Source organism: Anastrepha obliqua, unplaced genomic scaffold, assembly GCF_027943255.1.
Source record: "Anastrepha obliqua isolate idAnaObli1 unplaced genomic scaffold, idAnaObli1_1.0 ptg000071l, whole genome shotgun sequence".
Classification (NCBI taxonomy): Eukaryota; Metazoa; Arthropoda; class Insecta; order Diptera; family Tephritidae; genus Anastrepha; species Anastrepha obliqua.
In genome coordinates, this window is record NW_026562208.1 from 92,501 (window position 1) to 100,000 (window position 7,500).

The 7,500-nt window shown below is 47.4% G+C and overlaps 1 pseudogene; it reads left to right on the top strand.

Annotated features, from left to right (window-relative positions):
- The window catches only part of LOC129251804 (large subunit ribosomal RNA), a 2,782-nt pseudogene extending 372 nt beyond the window's left edge, over positions 1–2,410 (top strand).
- The last annotated feature ends 5,090 nt before the right edge of the window (positions 2,411–7,500 follow it).

Genomic DNA, 7,500 nt, shown 5'->3' on the forward strand with positions numbered 1-7,500 from the left:
GAGGGAAAGTTGAAAAGAACTCTGAATAGAGAGTTAAATAGTACGTGAAACTGCTTAGAGGTTAAGCCCGATGAACCTGAATATCCATTATGAAAAATTCATCATTAAATAATTAAAAAAATAATGTGCATTTTTTTCATATAAGGACATTGTAATCTATTAACATAATAAAGTATTTATCAAAAGATCATTGGTGATATTAAGTTTATTTAAATTAATTTGCTTTTTAAGCATATTAACATAAAATAAATACTAATGATTTGATAAAGTGTTGATAGATTTTATTATATATAATGCTAAAATTCATTTTTTGAATTTTACAAAAAATTTAATATCTATGATATTAATATTTATTTGTATGCATTTATATGATTAACAATGCGAAAGATTCAGGATACCTTCGGGACCCGTCTTGAAACACGGACCAAGGAGTCTAACATATGTGCAAGTCATTGAGTTATATTAAACTTAATGGCATAATTAACTTAACTTAAATATAATGGGATTAATTTTTAGTCTATTTTTTAATAAATAGTCAATTAATTCAATCCCGGGGCGTTCCATATAGTTATGTATAATGATAATTTATTATTATTTATACCTCTAACTGGAGCGTACCTTGAGCATATATGCTGTGACCCGAAAGATGGTGAACTATACTTGATCAGGTTGAAGTCAGGGGAAACCCTGATGGAAGACCGAAACAGTTCTGACGTGCAAATCGATTGTCAGAATTGAGTATAGGGGCGAAAGACCAATCGAACCATCTAGTAGCTGGTTCCCTCCGAAGTTTCCCTCAGGATAGCTGGTGCATTTAAAAATTATATAAAATAATCTTATCTGGTAAAGCGAATGATTAGAGGCCTTAGGGTCGAAACGATTTTAACCTATTCTCAAACTTTAAATGGGTAAGAACCTCACCTTTCTTGATATGAAGGTTGAGGTTATGATATAATGTGCCCAGTGGGCCACTTTTGGTAAGCAGAACTGGCGCTGTGGGATGAACCAAACGTAATGTTACGGTGCCTAAATTAACAACTCATGCAGATACCATGAAAGGCGTTGGTTGCTTAAAACAGCAGGACGGTGGACATGGAAGTCGTAATCCGCTAAGGAGTGTGTAACAACTCACCTGCCGAAGCAACTAGCCCTTAAAATGGATGGCGCTTAAGTTGTATACCTATACATTACCGCTAAAGTAGATGATTTATAAAACAATTTCGATTGATTTATAAATTTTGAAACTTTAGTGAGTAGGAGGGTACAATAGTGTGCTTAGAAGTGTTTGGCGTAAGCCTGCATGGAGCCGCTATTGGTACAGATCTTGGTGGTAGTAGCAAATAATCGAATGAGACCTTGGAGGACTGAAGTGGAGAAGGGTTTCGTGTGAACAGTGGTTGATCACGAGTTAGTCGGTCCTAAGTTCAAGGCGAAAGCCGAAAATTTTCAAGTTTTTAATAAAAAAAAATATTAATAAAAATATATTTAAAAATAATTAAAATACTTGAATTATTTTGAACGAAAGGGAATACGGTTCCAATTCCGTAACCTGTTGAGTATCCGTTTGTTATTAAAAATGGGCCTTGTGCTCATCCTGGCAACAGGAACGACCATAAAGAAGCCGTCGAGAGATATCGGAAGAGTTTTCTTTTCTGTTTTATAGTCGTACTACCATGGAAGTCTTTCGAAGAGAGATATGGTAGATGGACTAGAAGAGCATGACATTTACTGTTGTGTCGATATTTTCTCCTCGGACCTTGAAAATTTATGGTGGGGTCACGCAAACTTCTCAACAGGCCGTACCAATATCCGCAGCTGGTCTCCAAGGTGAAGAGTCTCTAGTCGATAGAATAATGTAGGTAAGGGAAGTCGGCAAATTAGATCCGTAACTTCGGGATAAGGATTGGCTCTGAAGATTGAGATAGTCGGGCTTGATTGGGAAGCAATACCATGGTTTATGTACTCGTTCTGGGTAAATAGAGAATTACGATTCTTGTTCCCCGGATAGTAGTTACGTAGCCAATTGTGGAACTTTCTTGCTAAAATTTTTAAGGAATTATATCATTCGATATATATTCCTTTTAAATTATAACGATTATCAATTAACAATCAATTCAGAACTGGCACGGACTTGGGGAATCCGACTGTCTAATTAAAACAAAGCATTGTGATGGCCCTAACGGGTGTTGACACAATGTGATTTCTGCCCAGTGCTCTGAATGTCAAAGTGAAGAAATTCAAGTAAGCGCGGGTAAACGGCGGGAGTAACTATGACTCTCTTAAGGTAGCCAAATGCCTCGTCATCTAATTAGTGACGCGCATGAATGGATTAACGAGATTCCTACTGTCCCTATCTACTGATTCTCAGTCTGACTGTTGAATAGTGCGGACGTGTCGTGTGCTAAGCGGTGATTTGCGATTTTTGTGATTTCCTTTTGCGGTTACATTCGTGTGTGAGTACCGGTGCGTGATACGGTTTCTTTTGAGTGACGCCAATTTTTTGCGTGGCTGTACGTGTTTTCGTACAGCGTAGTGAATATATTGGACGCGTGAGTGAGTGCCGTACGGTAGTGTTGTTGGACACTCTAGTGAGTGCCACCATACTCCGTACTATTGACACATTGTGCGTTCGTGTGAGTGCTGCTAGATACAGCGTTGGAAATTTTTCCATTAAGTTGTTTACAACTTTTGCGGGCGTGCCGTTATTTCTTGGCGTGGTGTTTTTTTGCGCGTGCCGTTATTTTTCGGCGTGGTTTTTGGCGCGTGCCGTTAATCCTTGGCGTCGGTGTAGTGTCGCGCTGTTATTTTTCGGCGTGGGTTCGTTGAGTGCGTGTACACTAGGTAGTCGTGCCGCTATATTGCCATATTTGGCAACAGTAAAAAGGGCGTCCTCTTTTTGTGCGTGGGTACAGTACTGCGCCAAGGTTGAATACCTTGTGCAGGTGCTACGACCAAAGCGTGTTGTGTTTTTGCCTGCGGTCGAGCTCGGCGTTAGCTCCACCTTGGTCGACCCGTCCTTGTTCGGGGAACAGTGTTCTGTCCGGCAAGGCATTGGTGGTGGCCTTTGCCAAACCTTTGGTTGGCGCTGTGGGCTACGCCCTCGCGCTTTGCTTTGGCTCGCCGATAGGTGCAGCCGCTGTGTGCGTGCCTGTGCGGGATTCACTCCTGCCGTGCAGTAGTTGCCGTTGCCCAAAAGGGACCAAATTTTTTGTTGTTGCTTGGGAGGCCTTTATCCGGCGAATTCGGCTACCTACGTGTGAGGGTCGTTGGGCTATGCCCAAACTAGACGGTATTCGGAAGAGGGCGAACACCCCTCTTCCAAGCGGTTCGGCGGTGCCATCGTCGGCAATGGACGAATCGACGTCCGGAGAGGAGGAGGTGATTTTGCGGTCTCCTCCTCGCATTAAGAAGAAGACCGCTGGGGGTGCAGCGGTCCCGGTGGTGAAGTCAGGTAAGGAGGTTTTAAAGGTACCTGAAAAGGTGCCTTCCAGTAAGTCGGGGGTGAGTGGAAGCGATGGCGCTTCCGAAAGTGGAAAAATTGGGAGTGGGAAAAAGGGGAGTAAGACAGGGGCTAAATTAGGTCCAGCTGGGAAGCACTTGGTAGATTTCTGTAAGAGATTGCGTGCTTCCCAGGAAGGTTTGGGAGCGTTCGGGGGGGGTGCCGAACAGAAGAAGGTTGGGGGCGAATTTATGGGACGCTTTAAGTCCATTGTGACGGCCTTTAGTGGAGCCGTCATTGACATGGACGGCGTCCCGAAGAGCACAGCGAAGGATCTCCTTGGATACTCCTTGGAGTTTGAGGAGCTCTTTGTTGAGATGGTGGCGGAGATCGCCCATCTTCGTGGGCGGTTGGAAGCCACCATGACAACCAGGGAGGAAGCACCTCGGAGGACGGCTGGAGCTGCGCTGGCTGGTGCAGCGATGATGCCGGCACCTCAGGCGCCTGCGCCTGTGTTGCCTGCGTTGCCGGTGCCCAAGCCAGTTGAGACCTGGTCGGTCGTAGTGAGGGGTAAAACCCCCACTACTTCCAAGGAGGTGATCAAGAAAGTTGTAAAGGAGGTTGGGCCTTCCATGGGGGTTAGGGTGCACGAGGTGCGCCCGTTGAAGGATGGAGGTGCGATTATTCGCACCCCATCCGTTGCCGAGAGGGATAACTTGGCAAAAAATGCCAAGTTTTCCGAAGTGGGGCTCGATGTGAGCATACGTCGGAAGCTGGGGCCTAGGGTTGTGGTCCAGGGGGTTCACACGGAGATCTCCCCTGAGGATTTCATGGGAGAGTTGTTCCGGTTGAACCTCAAGGAGTTCAGCCCTGGGTGCCGTGAGAAGGACGTGAGGATGATCAGCCGTCCTTGGAAGGTCAGCCCCGATGGGGTGACGAATGTTGTCCTTGAGGGAACGGACATGCTAATGTCCGCCCTCCTGGAAGCAGGTCGTTGCTACATAAAGTGGTTTTCCTTCCGGGTACGGCCAGACCAACTGACGCCCGGCTGCTTCCGATGCATGGGGTTTGATCACAGGGTGGCAGAATGCAGAGCCAAGAAGGATGTCTGCCGTAGGTGCGGGCAAGAAGGACACAGGAGTGCAGGTTGTGGCAATGCCCCGCATTGTCGCAACTGTGCGTTTAAGGGCAAGCCAGCCGGACATCTAATGATGTCCACTGTCTGCCCGGTGTACTGTGCCATTGTTGCCCGTGCGAACGCTAGACATTGATGGTTGAACTATATCAACTGAACTGTCAGGGGTCATATGCCGTGATGTGTGAATTGGGGGCGTGTATGTCGGAGGGGGGCTGCGGCATTGCTTTGCTCCAGGAACCATACTCCACCAATGGGGTGGTGAGAGGCCTTCCTGGGGGCTTCAGGGTCTTTACGGACCTTGGAGTCAAGGCCGCAGTAGCTGTGTGTGAGCCAAGCTACTCTTGTGTAGTAGTTGACTCATCACAGTGGGGAGTATGTGTGTGTGTCGAGGGGGAATTCGGCAGAATGAATGTCGTCAGCTTGTACTGCAAGTCTGACGAGCCTCTAGAGCCCTACTTAAGATACATTGATGCGGTGCTACTACTTGAGAGTAGCATTCCTGCCATCGTGTGTCTTGACGCGAATGCTACCTCCCCGATGTGGTTCAGCAAGGTATCCAGGCATACTGCTGGATATCGGAGCCACACTCGGGGTGAGGTTATGAGCGAGTGGGTTGTGGCGAATAACCTTCTTGTAGCAAACGAACCAAGCGTATGGTATACGTTTGAGGGGCCTAGAGGTGTGAGTGACATTGACGTGACGCTCATGAATGACGCAGCAGCGGGTAGGTTCGAGTGTAAATGGAGTGTTAGGGGGGGTTGGGGAATTAGTGACCATAATTTAATACAAATTATGGTTACTCCCCGTACCCCGCAGTTAGAAGGGGGGAGTCCATTGAGGCGATGGCGTACCTCGTGTGCTGACTGGAACCGATATGGACACACTGTTAGGGAAGCGGTATTGGATATACCGCTTAGTGAGTTTGAGGAGTTGGGGGTTGACGAGCAAATTGCTCGTCTATCGGAATGTGTCTGGGGAGTGAATGACTCAGTGTTTAGGAAAGCTAGGGCTGTGAGAATGAAAGGTGTGAAATGGTGGACTAGCGAGTTGAACTCGAAGAGGAGGTCTGTCCGGCGCTTGAGGCGGTTGTTTCAACGCGGCAGGCGGACCAATTCGGAGAATCTGTCCCAGCTCAAGTATCAATTTAGTGTAGGGATGAGAGAGTATAAGAAAATGCTTGTGAGAGTCAAGGAGGAAGAGTGGAGGAGGTTTGTGGGGGAAAATAGGGACGACCCTTGGGGACAGGTCTTTAGGATCTGTCGGGGTCGTCGAAATGAGATGGCTAGCTCTCTTCGCGTAGGTGATACTGTATTATCGACGTGGAGAGAGTGTGCCAATGTTCTGTTAGGCGAGTTTTTTCCCAGGGCTGAGGTTCAGGTTCCTCCTGCACAAGAGGTGCCTGTCCCTCCAATAGAAGCTGAGGAGTTGGATTATGCATTTGGCCTGGTCAGGTCTAAAAGGTCTCCAGGTTTCGATGGTTTGAACGGAGAGATGTGCAAATGCTTGTGGAAGTTCATTCCGGAATATTTGGAGGCCATTTATGATAAATGCATATGGGAGGGATATTTTCCACGCGAGTGGAAAATTGCTAGGGTCGTTGCACTCTTGAAGTCGCCCGATAAGATCAGGAGCGATCCTCGATCTTATCGTGGTATCAGCCTCCTTCCGGTGCTTGGAAAAGTGCTGGAAAGGGTTATGGTTGAGCGGCTTCAGGAGCTAACTCGGGGTGTTAGGTCGGATAGGCAGTATGGGTTTAGGAAAAGACGTGGTATAGAGGATGCGTGGTTGTATGTTCAGAGTGTAGTTAGGGAAAACGTCAATAAATATGTCCTTGGCATATTTATTGACTTTAAGGGGGCGTTTGATTACTTGCGCTGGGATCGTGTGCTTCAACGGCTAGAGGAGCTTGGCTGTCCGGAAATTACTCTATGGCGGAGTTATTTTTCGGACAGAAAAGCATCCATGGTAGGAGTGGGCGGGAGTGTGGAGATTGGGGTGGAGCGAGGCTGTCCGCAGGGATCCGTCTGTGGTCCCTTCATTTGGAACCTCATGATGGACTCCCTGCTTCGGCAGTTAGAGCCACTCTGTAAACACTGTGCGTATGCGGACGACCTTCTCATTTTGGTTGAGGGTCGTTCGCGTGAGGAACTAGAGCGAGTGGGGGGGCAGCTCCTTACATTTACCCACAATTGGGGGGTAGATGTGGGAGTGGACATATCGATGGACAAAACGGTGACAATGCTGCTTAAGGGCAGATTGTCCCCGAGTCGTCCACCGATTGTACGTTTGAATGGGGTAGGTATTAGGTATGTGACGCAAGTCAAATACCTGGGGGTAACTATGAGTGAAAGGATGTGTTTTACTCCACACTTAGTTTCGTTGAGGGAGCGGCTGCAGGCAATCGTTGGGCAAGTGCGTCGCGTTGTCAGATTTGACTGGGGTCTTAGCCGGCGTGCGGTTCGTACCGTATATCGGGGCCTATTTGTGGCCTGTGCCACTTATGGTGCCGCTATATGGTACGAATGGGCTTTAAAGTCGGTTGGCAAACGTCATCTGATGGCGTGCCAGCGCATTATGTTGCTTGCCTGTTTGCCTGTATGCCGTACAGTGAGTACGGATGCGTTGCAGGTGTTGTTAGGTGCGCCTCCTCTTGACCTGTTAGTTGTGCAACGGGCATTTACCTTCAGGTTGAGAAGGAGGCTTTGTATGCCGCTGCTAGATGGATGGATATCCGACGGTGATGTAGAAAGGGGGTATCTAGAGTGTGAAAGGTTGTTGAAGGAATGTATGCTTCGTGGGTGGCAAAACCGATGGGACAATAGTTCCAAAGGTCGCGTGACATACGAGTACATTCGGGATGTTTCCTTTGTCGGGGAAAATCCTGATTTTGGATTTTCCCTCAGCCTGGGATTCCTCCTTACAG